Genomic DNA, 13854 nt, shown 5'->3' with positions numbered 1-13854 from the left:
TTGCCGAGTAGCAGTGAAGACCCAGGTGAGATTAGACAGCCTGATCCATTGACACCTTGCAAATTTCTTCAGCTGTGAACTACTTAAGAGAAGAAAGACGGGGGAAGAGACAGCAGGGGATTACTTATACTGATCTTTTAGTATCCTCAAGGGACCAGAATTTTATCTGTTGGTCCTTCTTAGCTTTCCCTAGATGGGTATGAAGAAGTAGAATGTGGGAGTTACTGGAAAATGAGTTTGGGGTTCCAAATCCAAGTACTACATAATTTGTAGACTATACCGTAGTTGTGGATCCGTTGTTGTTGTGTAGAACTGGAAGTGCTGTGTCTTCTTTGGGACTTGTGAAAAGGTTTTACTTTTTCCCTATTAATCAAGAGAATAGGTGTTGCTTATATCTGCTTTCTGTTTCTCCCTGTTAAATGAGTATGTGAACAGAAAGGTGATGAGAGTCTGGGTACGTTAATGCTGTTTTGAAAAGACTACAGATGGAGTAATAACCATTGACAAAAGTCTGTAAAGCAGAGAAACAGGACAGATTTTTACCCAAAAGAATTTCTTAAAACACCTGACTGAAGGTCAAATGAAACATAACCAAAAGCTCCAAGTGATATTTCTTTGTCTGAACACACACATCTCATCCTCTGCCATTTTGCATGTGTCTACAGAAGAGTCTGTGGAACTTTAGCCATTAGAAACATGTTCAAAAAACAGAGTAAAAATTCAAATAGTGACCAAAGGACTTGTCACAGCATCTAAATGCTATGATAATGGTAACAGCTAACACTAGAGTACTCATCAAGTACCAGGCACTGTTCCAAATACTTTATCTGTGTTAAGCTACTTCCTCTTCATAATTACCCTGTAAGATGTGAGTACCATTAACCTATCTGTTTCAGAGATGTGGAAATGGAGGCACAGGATGATTCAATATCTTGTCCAAGATCACAGAGCAGCCTGGCTCTCCAGCACCACAGCATAGTTGCCTGTCTCTATGGTGATTTATAGTATAAAGGAGATTGCATGCAAATACAAACTACCAAAGAAGAGGTGTTGCACAAACAAAAAGAACGAAATAACATTTTTTTCTACTATTCCTACTACCTGTTTACTCTTCTCCCTAGAAACCAGGTTTTTCATATAGGCGATCAAGTGTGATTTCTACTTATGTTTCTTGACCCAGCTTTTGAAGAGAGGAAGGATAATGTCTGTTGTAGATAGAACACTGAAACCAGTTGTTTTGTTGTTATTTTTAAATGATGGCAGTTGACTGATCAATTTAAGTCAGAGTCTTACCAGATTGGACTTAAAAGATGAGAAAATGCCCTTTTCTTTATGTCTCCTATAAATCAGCTTTCCTGTTGTCATGCTCTTAAAGGCGTGGGCATCATTACTTACGACTTGTTTGGGAGCCTTAGGATGTGCATGCCTAGCGATGTTTTATGTTTGCTCCCCGCAATCCCACTACATATTGTATGGTAATTGAGGTTTTGGAGGAGAGTTGGCTGGTCTGTTTCTTTCTAGGCAGCAGAGGAAGAGAACTGACACCCACTACTAGGGAAGAGTAATGGCAAGAAATGGGCTTGTTTTCAAATATTCGGATTTTCTAATCTAGCAGTTAGAGAGGGGTCACTTCATACAGAACACTCTACTAAGCTCTTTTGAGGCGCATACTGAGAAATAAAGAGCAACCAACATATATATAAAAGTATAGTTTACAAGAGGAGTTGACAAATTACAGCCCGTGGGCCAAATCTGGCCCTTCACCTGTTTTTCTAAGGCCCACAATCTAAGAATGATTTAAAATGATTGAAAAAAATAAAAGGAACAATATTTTGTGACATGTGAAAATTACATGAAATTCAAGTTTGAATGTTCATAAATAAAAAATTTATTGGAACACAGCCATTCTCATTCCTTTATGTGTTGTCTCTGGCTCTTCTGCACTACAACAGAATCTCGTAGTTGCTACAGAGACCCAGTGGTCCTTTACAGGACCACTGTAAAGTTTGCCAATCCCAGTTGTACAAAGCTCTTTGACAAACATTATTTTCCTGGGATCATCCAGACAGTGTGCAACATAGGCAGGGCAAACACTCTCCTTCCTGTTCCACAGATGAGAAAAAGGTTTGCATGGTGACCTGCTTTGAGTCACAGGACAGGGCTAGAACTCAGCTCTGGGCGTTTTTCATCCATAGTGCTCCAGCTTTTTCCTATTCTTCTCTACTGCATCTACCCAAGAGATACTTTTGTTGTAGTCAAAAGAAAATATACAGAAAAAGTGAGAACCATACTAACTGAATCTTAGTGAAGATTTTTAATCATTAAAGCTTCATTTCTAAGTGCTGGCTGGATTTTCCTTTAATATGACAGTGATTCCCAAAATAGAAATTTGAGAACATTCTTTATCTGTGGTTAAATTAATTTGGTTGAACAAAGATTTCCGTTGTTGCCTTGGAAACTGGTTCCTGGTGATACCCTAGCTCCCCCAGGCATTTAAAAAATAAAGTAAAATGGTGGCGCATTTTAACAGATGTCGTTACTCTGCTGCCCTTGGACCTTTGAACATGCACTGGGCTTCATTGACTACTCCTCTTCATTCCTGTCTGACGAGTCCTTATCTGTCCCCTGGAAAATTAGTATCACTGCCACCAAGTGACTAAACTTTTTGTTTGTTTTACCAATTAAATTGCTAATAATCCCTAAATGAAACTAGTTTTCCTTTTTTTGGACTATGCCTCCTTCAGAAGACCAGATACTGGGCAAACAGGCTGGCTTATTCTAGTAGAACATTTAGAAAATATTACCTATTAAAAAATATTTTATGACTTCCTGCTGGGCTGGTTTTAAGTGAAATATGGTGGGGAGATTTATTTACAATTCTCTATGTATTTCTTTCTCTTCCCTTTTCTCTAATGAAGCTCGAAGCATCAGGCTGTTTATCAGAGATAATTATACAACAGATGGAGCTTTTCTGATATATAATAGTCTCAAAGTGGAAGATTCTTTCCCGTAATGAAGAATGCCCAAACTTTAAATGTCTCTTTTGATTTTAATTTAAAGGTACTTTTTTTCTGTGCATTTATTTATCTTGAAGCTCATTCTGTAAAGCATGCTTTTATTAGGGCTGTGTTCTAAAAAGATTGATACTTTGCAGTTTAGTATGATAATGTACAGTTATATGCAGTATTGAATTGAATGGCTATAAGTCACCAGGAATCAATGTATGGGATCGTTAAATTAATCCCTGTCAAAATGCAGAAGGATTTGGCAGTTTAACAGTGTTTTCTTATAGAAATTATTTCTATTCCATAATGTTAGTTGGGTTGGAATGTCTTTAAGCACTTATAGTTTCATCTGACCTTCAACTTGTAGTGAAAATAAAGGCCAAATTAAAGCAAAACAATGATTTTTAAATTACTCCTTTGCTGGCTTCTTTTTTTCTTTTCCTTAAGTTTTAATCCTATTTTTTAAGTATACAAGTAAAGCAAAGACTATGTAGAATAGACGGTGAAAATACTCCCTGAATACATCCACCTAGCCCCACCAAATTCCTAGTCCTTCCAGAGATAACCACTGTTTTTATTCATCTTCAGTTATATATTCTTTTTCTATGCAGTTATATATATGTTTACATACATGTTTTATTTTTATACAAATGAGAGCATACTCTACATATTGTTTTGTAACATGTTTTTTTATTTAACAATATGTTTGAGAGATCTTTCCATATCAGCACATAGAGATCTGCATAATTCCATATTCCATGTTATTATTTCATGGTATTCCATATTATCTTCATTATTATTATTATTATTATTATTTTCCTTTTCTCTTGAGGCTGTTTCTCATATTCCATATGCATAGTATTCCGTATTATTATTATTATTTTTTCCTTTTTTCTTGAGGCTGTTTCTGATATTTCACTACTATAAGCCATGTGGAGTAAACATTTTTGTATGAGACTAATGGCGCATGTGTCATTTTTCCATGATAAATACATGGAAGAGGAACTAACAAGTCACAGAATATGTATATTTTAAATTTTGTTATACATGGCCAAATTAATTTCCAAATTGGCATTACCACTTTATACTCCTAAGAATAGTGTTTGAGAGTGTTTCCCATACTTTTACTGATGGTAAGTGTTCCTTTTTTTTTTTTTTTTGGTAACAGGCAATAGAATAACTCATTTTGACTTGCATTCTCCTGACATCTCCTGATAGTGAGATTGAGCACTTTATATGTTTATCAGCTATTTATGTCTCCAGTGATTTGCCTAATCCGTATTCTATGCTTTTTTTTTTTTTTTTTTTTTTACTATTAGCCATCCTTTTCTTACTAATTTGTAGGAGCTCCTTATATATCCTGGATAATAAATCTTCGTTACATGTCTTGCAAATATTTTCTTCTGGTATATCACTTAGCTTTTAATTTTGATTTGGGTGCCTTGTATTCCATTAGAAAATTTACAGATTTTTAAATTCAAGTCTGTTGTCTTTTGTCTTCTAGATTTGTGTCTTTCTTAGAAAGATTTTTCCATCACAGGGTTATAAAAATATTTTTTATAATACTTTTATAGTTTATCTTTTTCTATCTTTAGCTCTTGAACCCATCTGGAATGTATTTTGTATATGATAGGAGATATAAGGATTTACCTTTATTATTTTTAGAAGTGGACAACTGATTATCTCAAAAGCATTTATTAAATAGACCTGGTTTCAAATGCCAGTATTACTATGTAAACATTCATCTGTTGTTAGGCTCTTTTATTTTGTTACATTGGTCTGTTGTGTGTTCCTGAGACTGGAATTTGTGGTACATTTTGATGTCTGATAGAGCCAGTTCCTCTAAATTTTGTTGGCTATTCTTTTGTATTTTCTCTTCTTGATGAATTTTATAGTCACCTTGTCAAATTCTGTTGAAAATTACAGAATGATTTTTATTGGGATTGCATTGAATATATAGATTTATTTGGGAAGAATTGACATTTTAAAACACTTTTGCATATTCTCATAAAGAGTATTGTTTATCTTCATTTATTCAAACCTTTGGATATTCTTGAGTAAAGATATATCATTTTCTTAGTATAAGCCTTATACATTTCTTGCTATAATTTCTTCTTTACGTTTTTATATTTTTTTCTTCTTCTCATTCCAAACGCTAATGAGACTTCTAGTAATATTTTACAAATATTGTATTTGCTGTAGGTTTCTTGTAGATATTGTTAAGGAAACTCTTCTATTTATAGCTTGCTAATTTTTTTTTTTTTTTTTAAATTTTTTTTTTTAAAGATTTTTTTTAATTTTTTTTTTTTTCTTTTTTTTCTCCCCAAAGCCCCCCGGTACATAGTTGTGTATTCTTCGTTGTGGGTTCTTCTAGTTGTGGCATGTGGGACGCTGCCTCAGCGTGGTCTGATGAGCAGTGCCATGTCCGCGCCCAGGATTCGAACCAACGAAACACTGGGCCGCCTGCAGCAGAGCGCGCGAACTTAACCACTCAGCCACGGGGCCAGCCCCTTGCTAATTTTTTTTTTAATCAGAGGAGTGTTAAATTTTATAAAATGCTTTTTCAGCATCTATTGACATGATCATATGGCTTTCTTCTTTAGTATGTAATCTCTTAATTTTAATACTTTCAGTATTAAACCATCTTTGCACTCCTTGAATAAACCCTACTAGTTCTTTCAGTGTACTTCTGGATTCAAAATGCTAATTTAAGTTTTATATCTTTTTAGAAGTGAGTTAATTTTTTTTTTTTTTTTATTAATGTTATGATGGATTACAAGCTTGTGAAATTTCAGTTGTACATTTTTGTTAGTCATGTTGTGGGTACACCACTTCCCCCTCCGTACCCTCCCCCCACCCCCCCTTTTCCCTGGTAACCACCGATCAGATCTAGAAGTGAGTTAATTTTGTGTATACATTAGTTTCATAAGAAACTTTTCATTTTTCCTGTATCCTAACACAGCTGTTTGTCTTACGTAACATCTCTATTCTTTGAAAGCTTGCAGAACTTATTAAAAAACTGATTGGCCTGGTACCTGATATTGGAGTATTTATGTTTTCTACTTCATTTAAATTCAATTTTGGCAGTTAATAGTATTAGGAAAACATCTGTTTCATTTAGATTCCTAAATTTATTGTAATAAAATGACAATGTTATTTTTAAAATTTCTTGTATTAAAGGTGCTTTTAACTTTACAGTGTGTATTGTACCAAGTACACAAACTAAATCTTATTCCTGATTACTCTGATATTGTTTATATTTCCTAATTATCTTTATTTATGATCCTCAAGTTAGTTCAATGGAGAAATATTAAAGGTCTTGAAAGTTGTCATTGCCACTATTGTGTTTTCATAGGATGACAGCTGTAATCTTTAGACTGTTCTTACTTCTAATCTTGCCCTAGTCCATGAACTTGACAGATGAATCTCCCCTTGATAGCATGTTAAACAGAAAAGGCAATTCTTTCAATGACTCATCACTGCCACATCCAGATTCTTAATCTTGTATCAGACATTCTCCGCCATAATCTGGACCCTCTTTGTATCTGACCTGCATACCCTTCCCAGCACTAATGCTCAGCTCTGAACCAAACCAGATCCTTTTGTCCCCAGAAGACACTGTGGCATTCATATTATATTTTTATTCATACTCTTGGAAGCCCATCTCAAAACCATTTCATCCACACTGATTGCTTCCTCCAAGGAATTCCTCTACTTCCTACCTGCAACATCTAATCACATATTGTCTTGGTTACCTCTTTGACATGAGAATGTTCTCTCTCTCTGCCAGTTTAGAGGCTAAACCCAAAATTAGCAGAGACTTTATTTGATGCTGCTTTGCTCTGCCCCAGAGCACCCAGCACAATGCTGGCAAGGCAATACTCAATAAATGCTTACTGATTTAAATATTTAGAAAAATTTTCTCATTTTTCTTACTTTTGGAAACCTGCTTCATGTGTTTTGATACATTAAAAAGAGGCTTCTCACGCCTGAACCTGATTTTGAACAGCTACTTTACATTCTTTTATTATTTTCTATGCCAGTCAGTAACCCCAAGATGAAGCAACTCAAAAAGGCAGTTTCTGTACTAAATTTTGAAATTCGGTTGTCATTTTGTGGTGACAGTACATCTCTTTTAACAGAGCATTTAGAATAATGGGAGACTGTCTTTTTTTTTTTTTTTTTTAACTGTGCAAATAACCACCTGCCTGTTGTGGGAATAAGAGTTTTTGCTCACAGGTATTTCTTTTATCACTTGAATTTCCCCCTTCAAGATTCCCATTGGCAAGAAAGAAGACTTGCAAACTTTAAACACCCATTTTCAAGGATCTGTGAAGAAGTCTGCTAGTCTGAAAGGTTAGTTTCCCCATTTCCTCAGGCACCTATGAGATTCTACAGTTATTGATATTCAGGCCAGCTTTTGAAGCAATTTAGAATTTTTTTAATTCCAAAATATCAATAGAAATACTTCTCTACATAATCATCACTACGCCCCCTCTCCCGGTTTGCAAGTGCAGAGTTTTAAAATGCTCTTATTAAATGAAATGCTCTGTACTTAGCTGTGAAAGTAGAGGTCGCAGTGAACAGCTGCACTTCACACAGCTTCAGCCTTTTGCAGTCATCATATTGTTTTTATTTTGTGTAGATACAGGTAATGGGTTACACTGTGCTGATTTTTAACTAAATCTATGCTTTAGTTTTTCAACCAAACATAAGTGTTTGGTTGAAAAAAATCTGATTACGGGCATCTTTTTGGGTTTGTTAGTAGTTATTTTAACCTTACATGAATATATTTTAATTATGTTTGTGAACTTCTCTCCAAAAATTCAGAGCTACCAGCGCCAAAAAATGACTATCTATGACTTTACATTTTGTATTCATGTGCTCTGTTACTTGATAAGCCATTTTACTTTTGATTTATCAAAAGGATAATTCTTTAGATTTAATAAAAACAATAGGATACCACCTTGGAAAGAAATTTTTTAAATTCCAAAATATCAATATAAATACTTCTCTGCATAATTCAAATTGTGACATTTTCAACTGTTATTTACAAAGAGAAGTCGTATGAGTAAGACCTGCTAGTGTTCACATCTGTAAAACAAGAAGGTTGGGCTAAGATACCTTCCATTAAGTGTCAGTCTGAACACCTTGCCAGCTGTGGTACAGCTCCCTATAGGAGGGGCTCAGCAAAGGGTCAAGGAAGAAGGGCATCTATGTTCAAAATTCTTTTCAAATGTCCGCAGGGCAATACTTATGACCTAAATAGAGGTCTTTTTCCATTTTCTCTGAAGCCTCTTAGGAAGAACATGCACAAATCACTTCCCTTTCTGAGGAAGGCGTTGCAGCCTTTCAGTTGCTCATGTAAGTCAAGATTTATGAAAACGCTCTTGGTAGCAGAACTATGTCAAAAAAATAAAAGCTCTCCTAATGCTGAGTGGTTTCACCAGTAATGTTTTCATGTGATTGGTTCTTGTGTTGATGGTAAAATGCAAATATAGAAATCTGAGTTGGGCCTTAGTTAAGCCTGTAAATAGTCAGAACTGAAAAGCCTAAATTGGAGAAGTGACAGCTCCTGATTTCATATCCATACTAAATATGCTTTGTCACAGAGAGAAACAAAAGTATCTAAAAAATAGAACTGACTTTATAAGCCAGGTGATATTTTGACCTCTCAAAAAAGCTTCTAGTTTGGATCTCAAAGATGGTGCTGTCTTAGATTTTCAGTGTTAATTACTATTGGACTTTATCACATTTTAGCGTGTTGGTGGTGGGTGTTTGTCAGTATCTTAATATATGGGAAGGTGTGTTTTGGTCATAAGGGTTCTAGGTGAAAGATCATGTCTGAAAACTAAAATTGAACAAATTTAACTGCTTTCCTCGAGTTCCATGACACGTGTTTTTACTTTTCTTACAGAAGTAGCAGAAATAGAATGTCCTGGGTTGAAATTATGACTGTAGAGTTTATTCCACTATCCTTTGCCTTTATTTACTTAAATATCAACATTCTGTTGAGAATGGGCAAAACTTTTATATTATTTATACTACTGTATCGATTTTTTCCTGCAGGACCAGAATAAGGAAAGTAGAGGAAAGTATAGAGATAGAGAAATTGGAAATTATATTAACCTTTAGGTTCACTGTTTTGTTCTGTCCCAGTGGTTCTCAAAGTGTGGTCCAAGGACCTATAGAGGTCCCCAAGACCCATTTAGGGTGTCCACAAGATCCTTCCTTTTCCACCTACATAGCTGTCTGAGGGTGGTTTTTCTTCATATGCTTCATATAACCAATACATTGCAACAGATTGAATGCAGAGGCAGATATGAAAATCCAAGTGTCTTCCTATAAGCCAGGCCACTCTCATTATTTTTTTTAAATGTATAGTTATTTTTCATAAAACAATATGTTTTTATGTTGACATAATTATTTTCATGAATTTTAAGTGGAGATATGTTTTTAAACTTTTTCAGTTTTAATTTCAGATAAGGTAAATATCAATAGATATAACCCACATAAACAAAAGCTCTTTAGTGTCCTTAATAAGTTTTAAGTGTAAAAAGGTCCAAAGACCAAAATATTTGAGAACTGCTGTACTAGATCAACATGTAAATATAGTGAAAATCAACTGTGCTTATTAATAGCTCCATTTCCCTTCTAAGTAGCTGTGTATGTCCAATAATTGCTTTTGGCCTAGATCATTTTCATTCAATAGTGAAAAATATATTTTGAACACCTGATATGCTAGATTACCAAGATGAATAAGACTGTGCCCCTTCCTTTGATGCCCCTTCCACTCAGGCCATTGCTGAGTCAGGAAAAAGCATTTCTTCCAAAATACTCCTGGTCCCAGAAGGGATGTCCACTCTCTCCTGTAAAAGAGTCCATCAGTACTGGGCAACTGGAAAGCATTCCTGATTTCATTTTGCTCCTAGTATTGTTCCCTGGGGAAGGTGGTGTGGGAGAATGTTTAATTTTATTTCTACTGAGCAAGTAGACAAATAAGCACACTCACATACACACACTAATATTTGTGGAGCTGTCCAGCACTCTATTTAGGGGGGTGAGGTTAGAATGGTAATGAAATTTTGTTGAGAAACCCTTTTTGAGCAAAATAGATGGCTACCAATAGCAGCTTCTAACCCGCTTTGAAAATTCCCTTCTCCTGAATCCCTAATTTAGATCTAAATGGTGGGAGAGGTCATGCAATGAGTTAGGATTAGAATTTCTGAGAGATTAACACTTAGATTCTGTAACAAGCTTTGTAAATGGTTTAATTTGGAAGTTTCATTTGGAGAAATGGGAGGGCTCTTATCTGTGCTGAAAATTTTCTGTACTCTTAGATTCCTACTCATTATATCTTTATGTATCCTTGTTTTTAATCGATGGTGCTTTTCAAACTCAGTTATACAGACAGATTAGGTGTGTCTTTTCTTATTAAAACAATTCATGAATTACTGGTTTAGGGTGAGGCTGGAAGATAGGTTGTCTTTTCTGAGGAGGGGACTTATTTTCTTGTGCACTCCGATCTGTCCCTGAGATTCATTTATTACCGTTTACTATTTAAAAAAATATCTCCATGTGTACATTGAAGACTTTTAAAGAAGGAATATTTTACTACTAAAGAAATATAGATTCCTTGAATATTTTTGAAAAATGATTTTACATTCTTAATATGGCCACATCAGGAGACAGTGTAGAGTTTATTTCACTATCTCCATTGCATAAATTTGTTTTTTTTGAGACACCGCATCAAACAACTCTCGATAAGATATTATGAATCTCTAGAGATGGGGGAGAATTGTAGCTCTTGAATCTGTTGTCCGAAATTACCTTTCGAATAGTGAGTGTGGAAAAGTGAGATGCTGCAAAGGTAAACAATGTGCAGGTTGTGATACAGTGGAATTGACAAGCTGGTTAAAAAAGGATGATACATTTCTAATTAGTCCACAGTGCCTTTAGTTGGAAATTAATTAGATACTGTTATGTAAATGTCATGTTAATTAAGCAAGAATATTGAAGTGTTATAAATCTCCAAAAGGAATGGCTATTTTTGTGTATTAATGTTTTGCAGTTACCATGAAAGAGCTGATCGTAAAATATTTGTTGATTATTGAGCTTCTGGCAATTTTTAGCTGACTGACTCCTTGACAGTTCATTTGTCCTAATTGATGTGTTTTAGCACATGGTATAACTGCAGCCAATGAGGGCTCGTGGAACCAGGAGCCAAAAATAACCAGTCATCACAGCTGTTGTAATAAAAGCTTTCTGGGTAGGTTGTTGATCTCTATTTTCAAGGTTAAGGAGAAATACTATTTTTCTGTAGTTACTCAGCCGTAGATTTTGAGTGCCTAAATGATTGCCAGGCTAAGTGCAGCTGCCCTCCAAACCTGTATTCTCAGCTTCCTCTTTGAGTCGTAATCTTCAGCCAGTGAATGGAATTGACTACTACGTGGGTAGCTCAGTGTTTTTTTGACATGCTCAGTAACTCAACAGGAGGCTGAAAAAGAAAATTTAAGAATTCTGCTACTTTGGCTTGAAATGTGAGTGTTGATAGTTAATGTGATACCTCTATTCAGTACTCCTGGTTTTGCAGGTTACGGTGAAATTAGTATGCAGATTTGACCCCTGTCTTCCACTTTACAAGGCTGAAATCAGTACTGTTTCCCCAAGAAAATCTACTACCCTATTGCAAATGCTATAAAGATTTCTAGTTGTTGGAAATACAGCTGAAGAATTTCATTTCATGGCTCCCATGTGAAATTGCAAAAGCAATCCGTAGTGCTGCGTTATGTATGACACCTTTAATACAAGAATGGAAACATCCCTAGAAGACAAGGTAGAGTATTCAGACTTCTGGTCACAAACCACAAGCTACCGCAGACATTATTTACTTAACGAACTCCAGACTCTTAAGTTGTTGAAACTTGGGAAAAAGTTCTCTGAATGTAGTATCAAGTGAAAAATGATAGTCTGTTATTAAATATCTCTAGATAATTAAGAGACTTGAAAAAATTCAGATATTTAATTTGCTTTATGGAAAGAAAGCAAAAAGTGCCCATGGTGACTGGCTAAAAGTTAGTTCAGGTTGTTTAGTCTTGATATCATCTGATTCAGAATCCCCAGAGCCTGTCATATTAAGCAAGGAACTTTATGATTTTTCGTTAGTATTTAAAAACCCAAAACTTATTGTTCCAAGCTCAGTTGCCACTAATATAGGCTGGAGGGTAATGTGTGAATTGTTCTGTGCTTAGAAATACATTTATTTTCCCAACCTTGATCCCAGCACACACACACACATACACACACACACATTCACCTATAGAACTCAGTCATAAAGAGGCTTCCTCACCTTACTCCTTAGTTATTAGCTCTGTTCACCCTGCTGCTTGGAAAGAAGAGGAAGAAGAGCCAAAAATGGGAGCAGAGTTTACAGTGACTTATGGGACCATATGCCAGCCCCTCTCTCAGGCATTAGAAAGCCCAGTAAAGAAGAGCCAGCTCCATTCCTAAGTGGAGCAGATATTCTGCCTTTGACCCTTACCATCAACAATCAAAATTGTTTTGTTTGCTACAACCACATGGGACCGATGTTATATATTTATTGTTGTGGACAACAACCTGAAAAGCTTCCCCTTGAGTGGCCGTTAATTTCCTACATTCATTTTAACAGAGCTGATTTGAAGTTAATTGTGTAAGGGTAGATAATCGTAATCTCCTGTGGCTGCTCCCTTTGTTTGAGAGTATAGGAATTTTGTATGACAGCACAATTAGTGTAGAATATATGTATGGTGCTCACATGCGTCTGTTCTGGATTTTAAAGAGTTTGATAGGTTATAGTCAGCCTGACCAAACTTATTCCAAGCTCTCTGTTTATAATATTGTCCAATTATCAAAGCTGGGATATATTATCACTGCCAGTTACTCTTGCTGTCAATTTGTTTTGGCTCAACTATGGTTCTATTTGTACTTTACTGTAATGTAGTGAATACATTGGATTGGGTTGTTAGTTTAACAAGCTCTCTGGAGAACACTTTCATGATGATGCATGTTGAGATATGCTAGATAGCCTTAAAGTTATTTGCGTATTTGCCAAAACCTACAGAAATTCATTTGTTAGGAATTTTAAAAAGGATAAACTCTCAGCTTACAACTGAGGTAAAGATTGCATTTGTAAACATGAGAGTGTTAATTCATGAATCCTAGCCAAATTTCTTCAGGGGTTTTGATTTGACCAGTTATCCCTTCTCTTATAATTTTACTGGATGAATTATTTTATGTCCTTTTTAAAAAAGTATTCTGGTAGTTAAGCTATTCTTGACCCTTGTGCAGCTCTTGGTGTTGTGGGAACTCGGTGATCTTGGCCAGATAGTGAGCTGGGAGTTCGAGAAAATGTTATCAGAGATTGGAACTAACTGAGCTGTTAATATTTACATTGTGCTCAGCTGGTTTAAAAAGGTACACTAATCTCTTCCTCTGCCCACCACACCCTATTGCATCAAAATTTCCAGAGTCAGGGTCTGGGAATCTGTATTTTTAAAATGCTCCCTTGAACTTTCTGGATTCTGGAAATGTTCTCATATTTTTATTTGATGGTCATTATACAAGTGTATATATGTTAAAACCCTTCAGGGTGTATATTTAAGATTTGTGCACTTCATTCCAGTATTTCATTCTTCTTATGTTATATCTCAATAAAGAAAGATTTTTAAAAAATGTACATTACTCTTCTGATTCAGTCAAGCAGCTTGCAGTGGTCACTTAATGAACACTATTAAATGCCCACCGTCCACATAGTCATGACCCAAGAGTAGATGACAAAGTGGGCCTTGACCCTTGGGAGCATAAAGTC

The 13854-nt window shown here is 35.4% G+C and overlaps 1 protein-coding gene across 2 annotated transcripts in view; it reads left to right on the top strand.

Moving 5' to 3' along the window:
• ZFAND3 (zinc finger AN1-type containing 3) overlaps positions 1-13854 on the top strand; it is a 311100-nt gene that overhangs the window by 237050 nt on the left and 60196 nt on the right. The gene's annotated exons all lie outside the window — the stretch shown is intronic.

This window comes from Equus asinus, chromosome 8 (assembly GCF_041296235.1).
Source record: "Equus asinus isolate D_3611 breed Donkey chromosome 8, EquAss-T2T_v2, whole genome shotgun sequence".
NCBI lineage: Eukaryota > Metazoa > Chordata > Mammalia > Perissodactyla > Equidae > Equus > Equus asinus.
The sequence above is the reverse complement of the archived record's forward strand: the minus strand, read 5'-3'. Positions and strand labels throughout refer to the sequence as shown.